The sequence below is a fragment of the Fistularia commersonii genome, chromosome 14 (assembly GCF_037954325.1).
Source record: "Fistularia commersonii isolate RoL2024-O1a breed Wild chromosome 14, RoL_Fcom_v1.0, whole genome shotgun sequence".
Taxonomy (NCBI): Eukaryota; Metazoa; Chordata; class Actinopteri; order Syngnathiformes; family Fistulariidae; genus Fistularia; species Fistularia commersonii.
The window spans coordinates 2,021,406-2,034,393 of NC_141297.1; the positions used below are offsets into that span (position 1 = coordinate 2,021,406).

At 38.8% G+C, this 12,988-nt stretch overlaps 1 protein-coding gene across 3 annotated transcripts in view; it reads right to left on the bottom strand.

Annotated features, from left to right (window-relative positions):
- LOC147226862 (metabotropic glutamate receptor 4-like) overlaps positions 1-12,988 on the bottom strand; it is a 274,699-nt gene that overhangs the window by 60,313 nt on the left and 201,398 nt on the right. The window lies entirely within an intron of this gene.

The window sequence follows — 12,988 nt, forward strand, 5'->3', positions numbered from 1 at the left end:
AGAAGCCTCTGAGATGAGGCGCTGAAACGTCTTCAAGTGAAGAAATACAAGTCCAGTTCCCAAAACAAGAAGGTTTCCTCAAGAATTCCCCACGACCTGGATGACCGAGAACCTCCCCAGACATCTCACTCTATTATCACTTTCCTTTTCTTCAGGATGTCTTCTTCTGCTATTTGTGTTTCGCCCCAAAGTAAGCGCTCGGTTTGCGAGTGTTATCTCCCCTTCCCAGGTGTTTGGAATATTTACATCCGTAAGACCCGGGAGTCGGTGTTTATAAGTGTGTGTTCAGGAACTGGAATGGGAAGAAGCTCAGACTCCGGCGTGACCCCATTACACTCGCTCCCATTTATCATCGGCATAATTAGCCGCTACGCCGCAGTGGAAGAGCGTCCTTTACACGCCGTCGTTTCACAGGGTTTTTCTCTTGTTCGGGTAACAAAAAGGATTCGGACTCGGATTAGAACGGCGAACGTCGCTCCGGAGTTCGAAACGTCGACGTGGATCCAAAGCGAGAAGCTTGAAAGAGCCTTTCGCGCAGGAAGCTCGGGTTTGCCGTCGTCCTTCTTCTTCTTCTTCTTCTTTCGGCTTTTCCCGTCAGGTGTCGCCACAGCGAGTCAACTTTCTCCATCTAACCCTATTCTCTGTATCCTCCTCTCTCACACCAACTACCTTTATATCTTCTCTCACTACGTCCATAAATCTTCTCTTCAGACCTCTTGCCTGGCAGCTCCACCTTCAGCATATCCAGGTTTGGACATGAACAGAGGAGTGTTCATGTCCAAACCATCTCAGTCATCGCTTTGTCCCGGTCATACATGTCCTGCACCCCCTGACAAATTCTTCTTTTCCTTTTGGCTTTTTCCTTCAGGTGTCGCCACAGGGGGTCAACTTTCTCCATCTAACCCTATTCTCTGGATCCTCCTCTCTCACACCAACTACCTTCATATCTTCTCTCACTACGTCCATAAATCTTCTCTTTGGTCTTCCTCCAGACCTCTTGCCTGGCAGCTCCAATTCCAGCATCCGTCTACCAATATATTCACTATCCCTCCTCTGTCCATGACCCAACCATCTCAGTCTGGCTTCTCTGAGCTTCTCTCCAAAACATCTAACATGTGCCGTTCCTCTGATGGACTCATTCCTGATCCTCTCCATCCTGGTCACTCCCAAAGAGAACCTCAACATCTTCATCTCTGCAACCTCTAGTTCTGCCTGCTGTCTTTTGGTCATTGGAACAGTTTCTAGTCCAAACATCATCGCTGGTCTCACCACTGTCTTGTTGTTCGCCGTCGTCCGTGAGGTTAAAAAAAAACAAAACAAACCATATTGCTGTATTTTTCCGCGACGACGCGGAGCTTTAATGCGCTTTTAGAAGCGAAAAAAAAACCCAGAGCTTGACAGCGAAACAAGCCCGGGGCCGATAACGGACACGGCATCATCCTTCTTGCTAGTTTACTAGAAAATATCCTTCATACATTGAAAAATAACTATTTTTCCGCTGTAGTTTTTCACAGCGTCCCGGCGAGCCGAGGTGACCGTGAAGACCGGGAGCGAAACCGGCGTCGCCGCGCCAGTTGTTAAATTGAGCGTTATGAACCGAATTTTCGGTTTCTCGGGTGAAAAAAATGAACCTCTCAACTTCTTGTATTGATGATGCTTCTAACCGTGTGTGAAGGTCTGCGGGGAAAAGCCCCAACGGGCCGGTATTGTTGCGGCGCTCCGGCCTCAAATTTGATGGATCAAGTGAAAGCACATGTTGGCACGGCTATTTTCTTAAGCCAAACGGCAGCCGATCCTTGTATTACATCTGTCAGCAACTCTGCTCCGTTATCAGCGCTCTGTAAGCCCTGGAGGGAAAGGGACGCTCCGGCCGGTTATCCCCACCGTGCAGAGAAAACTCCAGGTGGGAGGGCAAGAGGGAAGTTGCACATATAATACAGTGAACATCCAACAACCCGGGGAAGAACATTCCCCCCGACGATAACGGACGTGCTGAACTTTGACCGCGTATCTTATGCAGTCGGGTTCTTTTACGCGGAAATATAACGATGAAGGCCAGCGGAGGGCAAACACCGACTTGTACCCTTTGGTTTCGTGTAGGCGGCCTTCTGCCTCGACCGGTCGGGGCGGAAACAAAGCCAGAGAGGACGCAGCTGCGATGGTTTCTTGCTAATGATAACAGCAGCGCTAAACGCTAGATGCTAATAGCTGAACGTGATACTGTGATAACCTTAAAATGGCAGACGCCTGGCGAGTTGTGAGAAGTTGTTTATTTTCCGCGGCAGGTCAGGAATGGATAAGTATGAAATGAGATGAGATGAGAACAACTTTATTTATCCCCCGAAGGAAATTGTTGTGCCAGAGTTTCAACCAAAAACATAACAGTAATAGATAATAGTAGGAAGGAGGGAGAATAAGAAATACAATAAAATATAACTTGTTAAGGCAAAGGTTCATTTCTGAACTATTCAGCGCACAAAAAAAAAAAACTACCGTAATTTCCGGACGATAAGCCGCGACTTTGTTCACGTAAACAACGATGCGGCTAATAGTTGGACTTTTTTGGGGGGGGGGCTTACGAGCTTCCCGCCACTAAAACATTTCTCCTCGTCACATCGGACCAATGAAATGACCGGGAAATCCTGAGTCCGTTCAACTCCGACACCGAAGAAGACGACTTTGGCGGTTTTAGTGCGCAGGAGGAAGCCCGAGATAGCGACCGGCTAGCCGGTGCGGCTTATATTGAGGTGCGCTCAATAGTCCGGAAATTACGGTAAATAAATCTATGTGTACATAAATAGACCGCAGGTGTCCACGTAGTAGCATTTGCACAGAAAAGTTACACTTTTAACTAAATACATTCTGATAACTTCCACAAATCCATATATGAAATGTTTTTTTTTCCCCGAACATTAGCTGATAAAAAAGATCAGATCCGTTAAAGTCGTCTCCTTTGGCGTCGGAATCGAACGGCCTCAGAATTTCACGGTAATTTCATCGGTCCGATGTGATGAAGCTAAATGTTTTGGTGCTAGGAAGCTTGTTAGCCCAAAACAAACAAAAAAAAAAATCCATAAATTAGCCTGTTGTTGTTTTAGCATGGGGAAAAAAGTAGCGGCTTATAGTCCGAAAATGACGCTAGTACATTAATATTCTGATTTTGTTGATTTATCCTGCTCCAAAAAAAACAACACAATATAACTCCAAGTCAATCCAATTTGTGTGAAACCAAAATGTCCACTTAGGAAGCAACACTGATCCATTTTGACTCGTTTTAAGGACATTAAATCAACGTTGGATCAGCCCGGAGTTTGTTTTTACACTTTATTTTTGAATGTGACTCCAAATCCAGACCTCCTCAGTTGATTTCCATTGATCGTTTTTGTGTGATTTTGTTGTCAGCACATTCTACTATATAAAGAACAAAGTATTTAAGAATAATATTTCATTCATTCAGATCCAGGGTGTGTTATTTTAATGTTCTCTTTGTTTTTTTGAGCAGTGTATGCTGTGTATGTTATATATACATATATATATATGTTTGTAGATTTTGTGTTTATCGGGTCAATCTGAGCTCAAAGACGTGTTGACAGAAGAAACGATAGATTTAATTCACTTTTGAGTCGATATCACGCGATATTATTGCTTAACTTCTCAATTGGCATCCTCTCATTTTGTGTCGTCGTGGAAACCGATGTGAGAAGAGATTAAAAATGTGAGGATGTAATGAAAACGACCGCAAATGGCAGGGATGCACTTGTGTAGAAATAAAATCTGTTGACTGGAACGCGGTCCCAACGGAATTCACGGCTCACCGCTGAGCCGGACACAAAAAAACGATTATTTCAACTCTGCGGCGTGAGCAAAAAAAAATCAAATAAATGGCCGTCTGTGTCGGCAGAGGCTTAAGAAAATCCAACTCTGCCCTGTTTTTCCCCGGCAACCGCAACATCCCCAGTCGCGGGTGTTTGTAGAAATGTTTCAATCTGACCCAAGGATATTATCGGGCATTTAGGTGCTGACGGACCTTTTTTTTTTTTTTTTTTTTTTTTTTTTTCAATCCGCGACAAGAGAGGGGGCTGGAAAAAAAAAATTAAAAATGGCTTCTTATTGCTGACGATAGAAATGGAGCTCGGTTTGATTCCTTTGCTCACTTCGAATCTTGAATTATTTGGGGCGGAAAAAAAAAAAAAAAGGAAAAAAGGACGGCAGGGTGAAGGGGGGGGGGAGCAGCTATAAATTAGATTTAAAAGTGAATGACATTTTAATTCTGGTTTCAGATGATTTATAGTCAGGGACGGGCCCTTAAGCGCTGTAAAATGAGCTTTTCTGCTCGGCGGCCAAATGGACGGCGACGGGAGGATCAACGCCACGAGTCTTCTTTTAAAGACCGAAATGTGCCTGAATGCCAGCTTATGAGTTTCTAAGTAACCTGCTACCTTTGTGGACCGGAGCCGAGGCGGCGTCTCGTCGGACGAAGGCGTCCCGGCATCGCCGAAGGAAAACCGCGGCCGAGACCGAAACGACTAAACAGAAAAATCACCACGTTTTATTTCTTATTCCGAGCATACATGTCAGGATTTGGGAAGCACTTGTGGAAAAAGCGTCTTCTCACGCCTGCTCACGTTTAAAGATTGATTTTTAGACTCAGATTTTACAAGGTTGTTGTTTACAAGACTACAACTAGATTCTCCAGATTGTTTTTTTCTCCTCCCATGCGGTGTTTTCACCGGGTTTCCGCAGAGCCTCTGCTATTTCAGCCCATTGCTTTTCCTTGCTGGAGATACATCGGAAAGTCGAGGTCGTCCGAAACATCTGCTTCCCTTTCCGATCGGGACGTTTTTCCCGTTCGTCCGTTATTGATTGTGTTCCGTCACCGTAAAGAATGAAAGACTTGCGATCCGTAAACCCAAGAATCGGAAAAGACCGATCGGACTCAGCGATCTTGAGTAAGACCGCCGTAAGACTCCTAATCCTTTCTGGAATCTTCTTGTCTTAGCAACTGGAAGTTCTTCATTTGGAGATGTTTCACCCCTCATCCAAGAGGCTTCTTCAGGTCTGAACTGAGTTCTGAAGTTCAGTTTTGATCCATTTGTGCGAAGGTTGTTCACGTTCTCTATCTTGTGCCCGGGTGTTTTGTCCTTGGGGTGAACTAGATTTTGCTTCAGGTTGTTGTGAGGTTTGAAATGTACCAGTTTATGATGTTTGGTGAAACATCTGCGAAACACCAGCAACATACGGTATGACCATGTTCTTTCGTTTGTTATAGTTTTAGAAATTATAGTTTTATCACTTGTTTACTAAGACACTTTATAGTTTCACTGAGACACTTTATAGTTTATAGTTTATTTTTATTTCTAATTCTGCCTTTATCTTTTTATTATTTATTACTGTTATATTTCCTGTAACTCTGGCACAACAATTTCCTTTGGGATTAATAAAGTTGTTCTAATCTTATCTTATCTTATCTTATCTTATCTTCTACCTTTTCGTTTCGCCCCTCATCCGAGAGGCTTCTTCAGTTCTTTTGACCTTTGAGGAGTTTCCAAATAGAACTGAAGAACTGATGTTTATTACTGTAATTTCTGGACAATAAGCCGCGACTTTTATCACGTAAACAACGATGCGGCTAATATATGGACTTTTTTTTCTTTTGGGGGGGGGGCGCTAACGAGCTACACGCCGCTAAAACATTTATTCTCGTCACATCAGACCGGTGATACGACCGGGAAATTCTGAGTCTGTTCAACTCCGACACCGAAGAAGACGACTTTGACAGTTTTAGCGCGCAGGAGGAAGCCCGAGATAGCGATCGGCTAGCGGCTAGCGGCTAGCAGCTTGCCGGTGCGGCTGATATTGAGGTGCGCTCAATAGTCCGGAAATTACAGTAAATAAAGCTATGTGTACATAAATAGACCGCAGGTGTCCATGTTGTAGCATGAGATATTTGCACAGAATAGTTACACTTTTAATTAAATACATTCTAGTAACTTCCACAAATACGTACATGAAATGCTTTTTTTTCCCTGATCATTAGCTGATAAAAAAGATCAGGTCCGTTAAAGTCGTCACATCGGACCGATGAAATGACCGCGAAATTATGAGTCCGTTCAACTCCGACACCGAAGAAGACGACTTTGACGGTTTTAGCGCGCAGGAGGAAGCCCGAGTTAGCGACCGGCTAGCCCAGGGGTCGGCAACCCGCGGCTCCGAGCGGCTTGGGAAAATAAATTATGAATATTTACTTGAAGTGTATTTCATTTGTGTTAATTCCTTTTTTTAACTTTTATTTCGAAGTTGGAAGATTATTGTGATCTTGAAATATTAAATAAAATCATATTTATTATTTTTCGATGCTCAAAATAACGTCACACTCGCGGAAGCCGGTAAAGTCCAGATTTGCAGATGCTGTGCGCAGAAGTTCAGGAGCAGAAGTCCCATAAACCAGGTAAAATGAATATTTATGAAGATATTTTCCAAATATTTATTTTTTAGTGTTTACTGACAGTGATTTTTTTCCTGATATATTTTTAAAATTCAGATCAAGGCTCCGCTACACGCTCCGAAAACCCAAAGCTCAAAATGAGTTCATTACATAAATAAAATTTAATTTTCTCCGTAATACTTTGTGAATTTCAGAAGCAACACACTACACACTTGTTTATACAAAGTGTAAAGGTAATAAAAAGCAATATATACAGTGGTACCTTTATTTTAGACTTCAAAAAGTAATTGCGGCTCCCAGTGTTTTCTTTTCCGAGGAAACCGGGTCCAAATGGCTCTTTGGGTGTTAAGGGTTACCAACCCCTGGTCTAGCCGGTGCGGCTTACATAGAGGTGCGCTCAATAGTCCAAAAATTACGGTATAAAGGATATATATTCTTCAAATCAAAAACAACCAGACGCAGGAACGTAGAGCAGAAGGAAGACAAGAATAAATGAAAGAAGTTCAAGGGCTGAAACTCGCGTCCAGTTGCCAAGACGAGGAGATTTCAACAAGAATTCACCTGGACCTCCACAATAAGACCGTCCAGAAAACTGAAAGATGCACTTTTGATTCAAAATTTGTGCTTAAAGGTGTTTGGGTATCTCCATCTTCCCGAAGATCGATTTGCGAATGCGCTAATTTAGGGAAGAACCTCCGCCTGGGGCGTTTTTTCGGTTTCAGTCACCTGAAGGATTCACTCACGCCGTCTATTTGTGGACGTGTTGATGCCGTAACAAATGTTAAATGTACCGTTTTCGCTTCTCGCCTGTCGCACTGATTCAACATGGCGGAGCTAAAAATACCTTTAGATTCAACAATAAACGTCTTCTAAACGAACCGTGCCACCGATCCCTTCCTCGCCCGTAAAAAGAAATCACAATCCCGCTTTTTACATCTTCCTCGAGCCGAACCGCCGATGTAAATGAAATCCTCCGTGTTGAATAGATGTTTTTTTTTTTTTTTTTTTTTTTTTTTTTAACACGACCAAACGAAAGGCATCTTATTTAACCCCCTAAATCTCTGCTTGGCTTTTTTTTTTTTTTTTTTTTTTTTATTCCCGGGCCTTCAAATGAGTCCGGAAGCAGGAGGTTCAGCTGCAGAAACCCTGACAGGGATTTCCTGGTTTTGATGTGTTAAGCCATGTGCAATGACTCCTTTCTACTCTTTCCTTTGCTTCCCCGCGATTCCCTCTTCTCTCACGTCTGGCTTTTCCTTTTCACTCGCCGGGAAAAAATATAAATTCCTGTCGTGATTGATATGTGAAGCCAATATGAAGTCTTTTTTTTTTTTTTTTTTTTTTTTTTTTTTTGGACAAAGCCAAAAAGACGCCATCAGAAAGTGAGCGACGCTCTCTTTTTAGCGTCCAATGAATGTTATTTTCCTTGAAAGGTGTTTCGAGAGAAAAAAAAAATACATATTGAAGGTAATATTGTGCGGTGAGTGTTTGCTTTTAATGAGATTTCAGATCATTCTGCTTGACATTTCCGTAATGACAAAAAGGGGGAGTGAGCTTCTCTCCTTGTCGGCATTTGCATAATCTCTGTCAGTCGTCTTTTTCATCTTCCACTTGATTATTTAGGGGGAAAAAAAAAATTAATAATTAGAATTTAAAATTAACCATTAAAGCTTCAATGTTGAAGTCGTTAAAAGTAAAAAAAAAAAAAAATACAATTTAAAATTTACCATTATAGCTTCAACGTTGAAGTCGCTGAAAGTAAAAAAAAAATAGAAAATAGATAAATTAGAATTTAAAATTTAAAATCATGGCTTCAACATTGAAGTCGCTAAAAGTAAAATAAATAAATAAATAAATAAATAAATTAGAATTTAATATTTACCATTATAGCTTCAACGTTGAAGTCACTGAAAGTAAAAAAATAAATAAATAGATAAATTAGAATTTAAAATTTAAAATCATGGCTTCAACATTGAAGTCGCTAAAAGTAAAATAAATAAATAAATAAATAAGTATTTAGAATTAACCATCATAGCTTCAACGTTGAAGTCGCAAAAAGTAAAAAAAAAAGAAAAAAAAAATACAATTTAAAATTTACAATTATAGCTTCAACGTTGAAGTCGCTGAAAGTAGAAAAAATAAATAAATAGATAAGTTAGAATTTAAAATTTAAAATCATGGCTTCAACATTGAAGTCGCTAAGAGTAAAATAAATAAATAAATAAATTAGAATTTAATATTTACCATTAAAGCTTCAACGTTGAAGTCGCTAAAAGTAAAATAAATAAATAAATAAATAAATTAGAATTTAATATTTACCATTATAGCTTCAACGTAGAAGTCGCTAAAAGTAAAAAAAACTAAAATAAAATATTAGGATTTAAAATTTACAATTATAGCTTCAACGTTGAAGTTGCTAAAAGTAAAATAAATAAATAAATAAATAAATAAGTATTTAGAATTAACCATCATAGCTTCAACGTTGAAGTCGCAAAAAGTAAAAAAAAAAGAAAAAAAAAAAATTTAAAATTTACAATTATAGCTTCAACGTTGAAGTCGCTGAAAGTAAAAAAAATAAATAAATAGATAAGTTAGAATTTAAAATTTAAAATCATGGCTTCAACATTGAAGTCGCTAAGAGTAAAATAAATAAATAAATAAATAAATTAGAATTTAATATTTACCATTAAAGCTTCAACGTTGAAGTCGCTGAAAGTAAAAAAACTAAAATAAAAAATTAGGATTTAAAATTTACAATTATAGCTTCAACGTTGAAGTTGCTAAAAGTAAAATAAATAAATAAGTATTTAGAATTAACCATCATAGCTTCAACGTTGAAGTCGCAAAAAGTAAAAAAAAAACTGAAAAAAAAAATACAATTTAAAATTTACAATTATAGCTTCAACGTTGAAGTCGCTGAAAGTAAAAAAAATAAATAAATAGATAAGTTAGAATTTAAAATTTAAAATCATGGCTTCAACATTGAAGTCGCTAAGAGTAAAATAAATAAATAAATAAATTAGAATTTAATATTTACCATTAAATCTTCAACGTTGAAGTCGGTGAAAGTAAAAAAACTAAAATAAAAAATTAGGATTTAAAATTTACAAATATAGCTTCAACGTTGAAGTTGCTAAAAGTAAAATAAATAAATAAATAAATAAGTATTTAGAATTAACCATCATAGCTTCAACGTTGAAGTCGCAAAAAGTCAAAAAAAAAGAAAAAAAAAATACAATTTAAAATTTACAATTATATCTTCAACGTTGAAGTCGCTGAAAGTAAAAAAAATAAATAACTTGATAAGTTAGAATTTAAAATTTAAAATCATGGCTTCAACATTGAAGTCGCTAAGAGTAAAATAAATAAACAAATAAATATATTAGAATTTAATATTTACCATTAAAGCTTCAACGTTGAAGTCGCTGAAAGTAAAAAAACTAAAATAAAAAATTAGGATTTAAAATTTACAATTATAGCTTCAACGTTGAAGTTGCTAAAAGTAAAATAAATAAATAAAAAAATAAGTATTTAGAATTAACCATCATAGCTTCAACGTTGAAGTCGCAAAAAGTAAAAAAAAAAAGAAAAAAAAAAGTACAATTTAAAATGTACAATTATAGCTTCAACGTTGAAGTCGCTGAAAGTAAAAAAAATAAATAAATAGATAAGTTAAAATTTAAAATCATGGCTTCAACATTGAAGTCGCTAAGAGTAAAATAAATAAATAAATAAATATATTAGAATTTAATATTTACCATTAAATCTTCAACGTTGAAGTCGGTGAAAGTAAAAAAACTAAAATAAAAAATTAGGATTTAAAATTTACAAATATAGCTTCAACGTTGAAGTTGCTAAAAGTAAAATAAATAAATAAATAAATAAGTATTTAGAATTAACCATCATAGCTTCAACGTTGAAGTCGCAAAAAGTCAAAAAAAAAGAAAAAAAAAATACAATTTAAAATTTACAATTATATCTTCAACGTTGAAGTCGCTGAAAGTAAAAAAAATAAATAACTTGATAAGTTAGAATTTAAAATTTAAAATCATGGCTTCAACATTGAAGTCGCTAAGAGTAAAATAAATAAACAAATAAATATATTAGAATTTAATATTTACCATTAAAGCTTCAACGTTGAAGTCGCTGAAAGTAAAAAAACTAAAATAAAAAATTAGGATTTAAAATTTACAATTATAGCTTCAACGTTGAAGTTGCTAAAAGTAAAATAAAAAAATAAAAAAATAAGTATTTAGAATTAACCATCATAGCTTCAACGTTGAAGTCGCAAAAAGTCAAAAAAAAAAAAAAAAAAAGAATGTCGGACCTGAACATTTGTTCCAAGTTGAATCTCCGGCGTTTGATTACGTTGCATAACAAGGAAGTAGCACAGCTTCTCCTGCAAGAGCGTGACGATACTTTTCATGAAACGGGAGTAAAATAACAGCGAGCTTCAGCTGCGGAGGATCCACGCGCTCCGTAATAAGGACACCGGAGGCGCGGCGGCGTTTCAGAGACGAGCACAAACAAGAGGAATCCACCGAGGGGACGGCAGACTTGCGCATCAAGGACGAGGCAAGCGTCTGCAAGGATGACAACACCCGGCCGTCGTACCGGGAAAAAACATTTCATCTGTTTCCCTTTAAACAATTTTCCGTAATGACTCTCAAATCTTGATCCCGAGGCGAGACTCGTTTTGATGTCGTACGTTAAGAAGCGTTAAAAAAAAAAAAAAAAAAACAATAAAACAAAAACGTCTTTTCCCGACACGTCGAGAGCCTCGTCGAGATTTTTTTTTTTTTTTTTTTTAAGCAGCCGGGCGGATGCAGCAAAAAATCTGGTTGCCATGACGTCAACCGAAAGCCCCCCACCCCCCACCCCCGGCCCAACAGGTCGGATACGTTCGCTCGATGTTCCAAATCCGGATTCATCCCTGCCTTTTTCTGATTCTTTTTTTAACCTACGTTTTCTGAATTATGGCACAGAATTTTTAAATAGCGCAGCCACATCACCATGGTAACAAGACAGGGCTAACCAGCCTTGTTGGAGAGCGGTACACTATAGCGGTGTCCTAATTCAAGGGGAGCAACTTTCCAGCGCGACTTGCACGCCGTGGTCGTCCCGTTTCGAAACATGAACGCCGAGGATCCAGGAGGTCCAACCGCTCCCATAAATCACCAGAAGATCCAGAAGCAGCGCCTTCACAACGTCACCCTCCGAATATTCGAATAACCGATGCGGTGGAGTTGCCTTCTCCTGTATGCTCGTGAATCTTCTTCTCCTGCTCCCTTCAGGGGTCACCGATGCCGATCGCCCAACTCCATCTAACCTCTTCGCGCCATCCCATAAATCTCCTCTCTGGTCCAACTCCTGCCTGGGAGCTCCACCATTTTTTTCTTTCATTTCCCATCAGAACCTCAACATGTGAGTGTTCGTCAATGTTTGATGGTGAACTTTATCGTGCGGTCTGGTCCCTTTAGTCGCCCCGTGTCCTTTGTCCTCGTCGCGCTTTTCGGTAAACCGCCGATGAAACTGTGACCGGTTGTTCACATCGTAAGACGGACTTATGAGATTCTAAAATCACCGCATCCAAATGTACATGGGCGATTTGTGCTCTATTACAGCGAGTTTAAAAATAGGAAAGAAAAGTTAACTTGGGCAAAAGAAAACCCTCAAAGTTGTGCTTGAAAGTATATACGGTTTAAAAGGGAATACAATGTACCTTCACTTTTCACATTCCGAGACCCCCCATGAAAAGTGAATTTCAACAAAATAGAGACATTTTGATGGCATTTCCAGATATATTAACCCTCAACCAACCTCACTCGACCCTTTACCAACCTCCAGAAAACTGTTATCAACCCACCATCGACGCTTCCAACGCTTCCCACACTCTTATACAGCGCACTAAACATTTTTGGATCATTGTAACCCACAATAAACATTGAAATACAATACAAAATGTTTACTGAAGCTTAAAGTCGCCGTCTTCCTACTGTTAGCTTTGTCTTTCTTCACGTAACCAACTGTAGATTGGTTGATGCTGTAAAGGCAGACAACTTCAGCAAAACTTCTGCCTTCCTTAAACATATGGAGAAGTTTTATCTTTTCAGCAATAGTTAGCATCTTCCTGCTAGCAGACTTCTGTGTAGCTGCTGGGCGTTTAGGAGGCGTCGTAGAGCGTGGGGTAGCGCAAAATAATTCAAGACACTTTCACAAACTAAATAGCACAAAGTGGACAGTGTTCGAGCAAAGTGGAGCAGGACATGTATGCTGGACACAACCTACAAGGAGATCAGATGCTTCTCTCCATGAACCAATCAGCATGAGGAACGGCATGCTATCAGCCAATAGCACGCCGAGTAAGGATCTACTTAGCCAATGATATTCCGTACGAGTTCTGGCGTGGGTACAACGGTAGCAGCGAGAGTTCTTTGATCAGCAAAGGAGATCTTGTATTTTATAGGATATGGCTATTTCATCACGGAAAAAAATCAAATTCTGCAAAAAAAAAAAAAAAAACACGAAAGAACGATAAATCGCGAC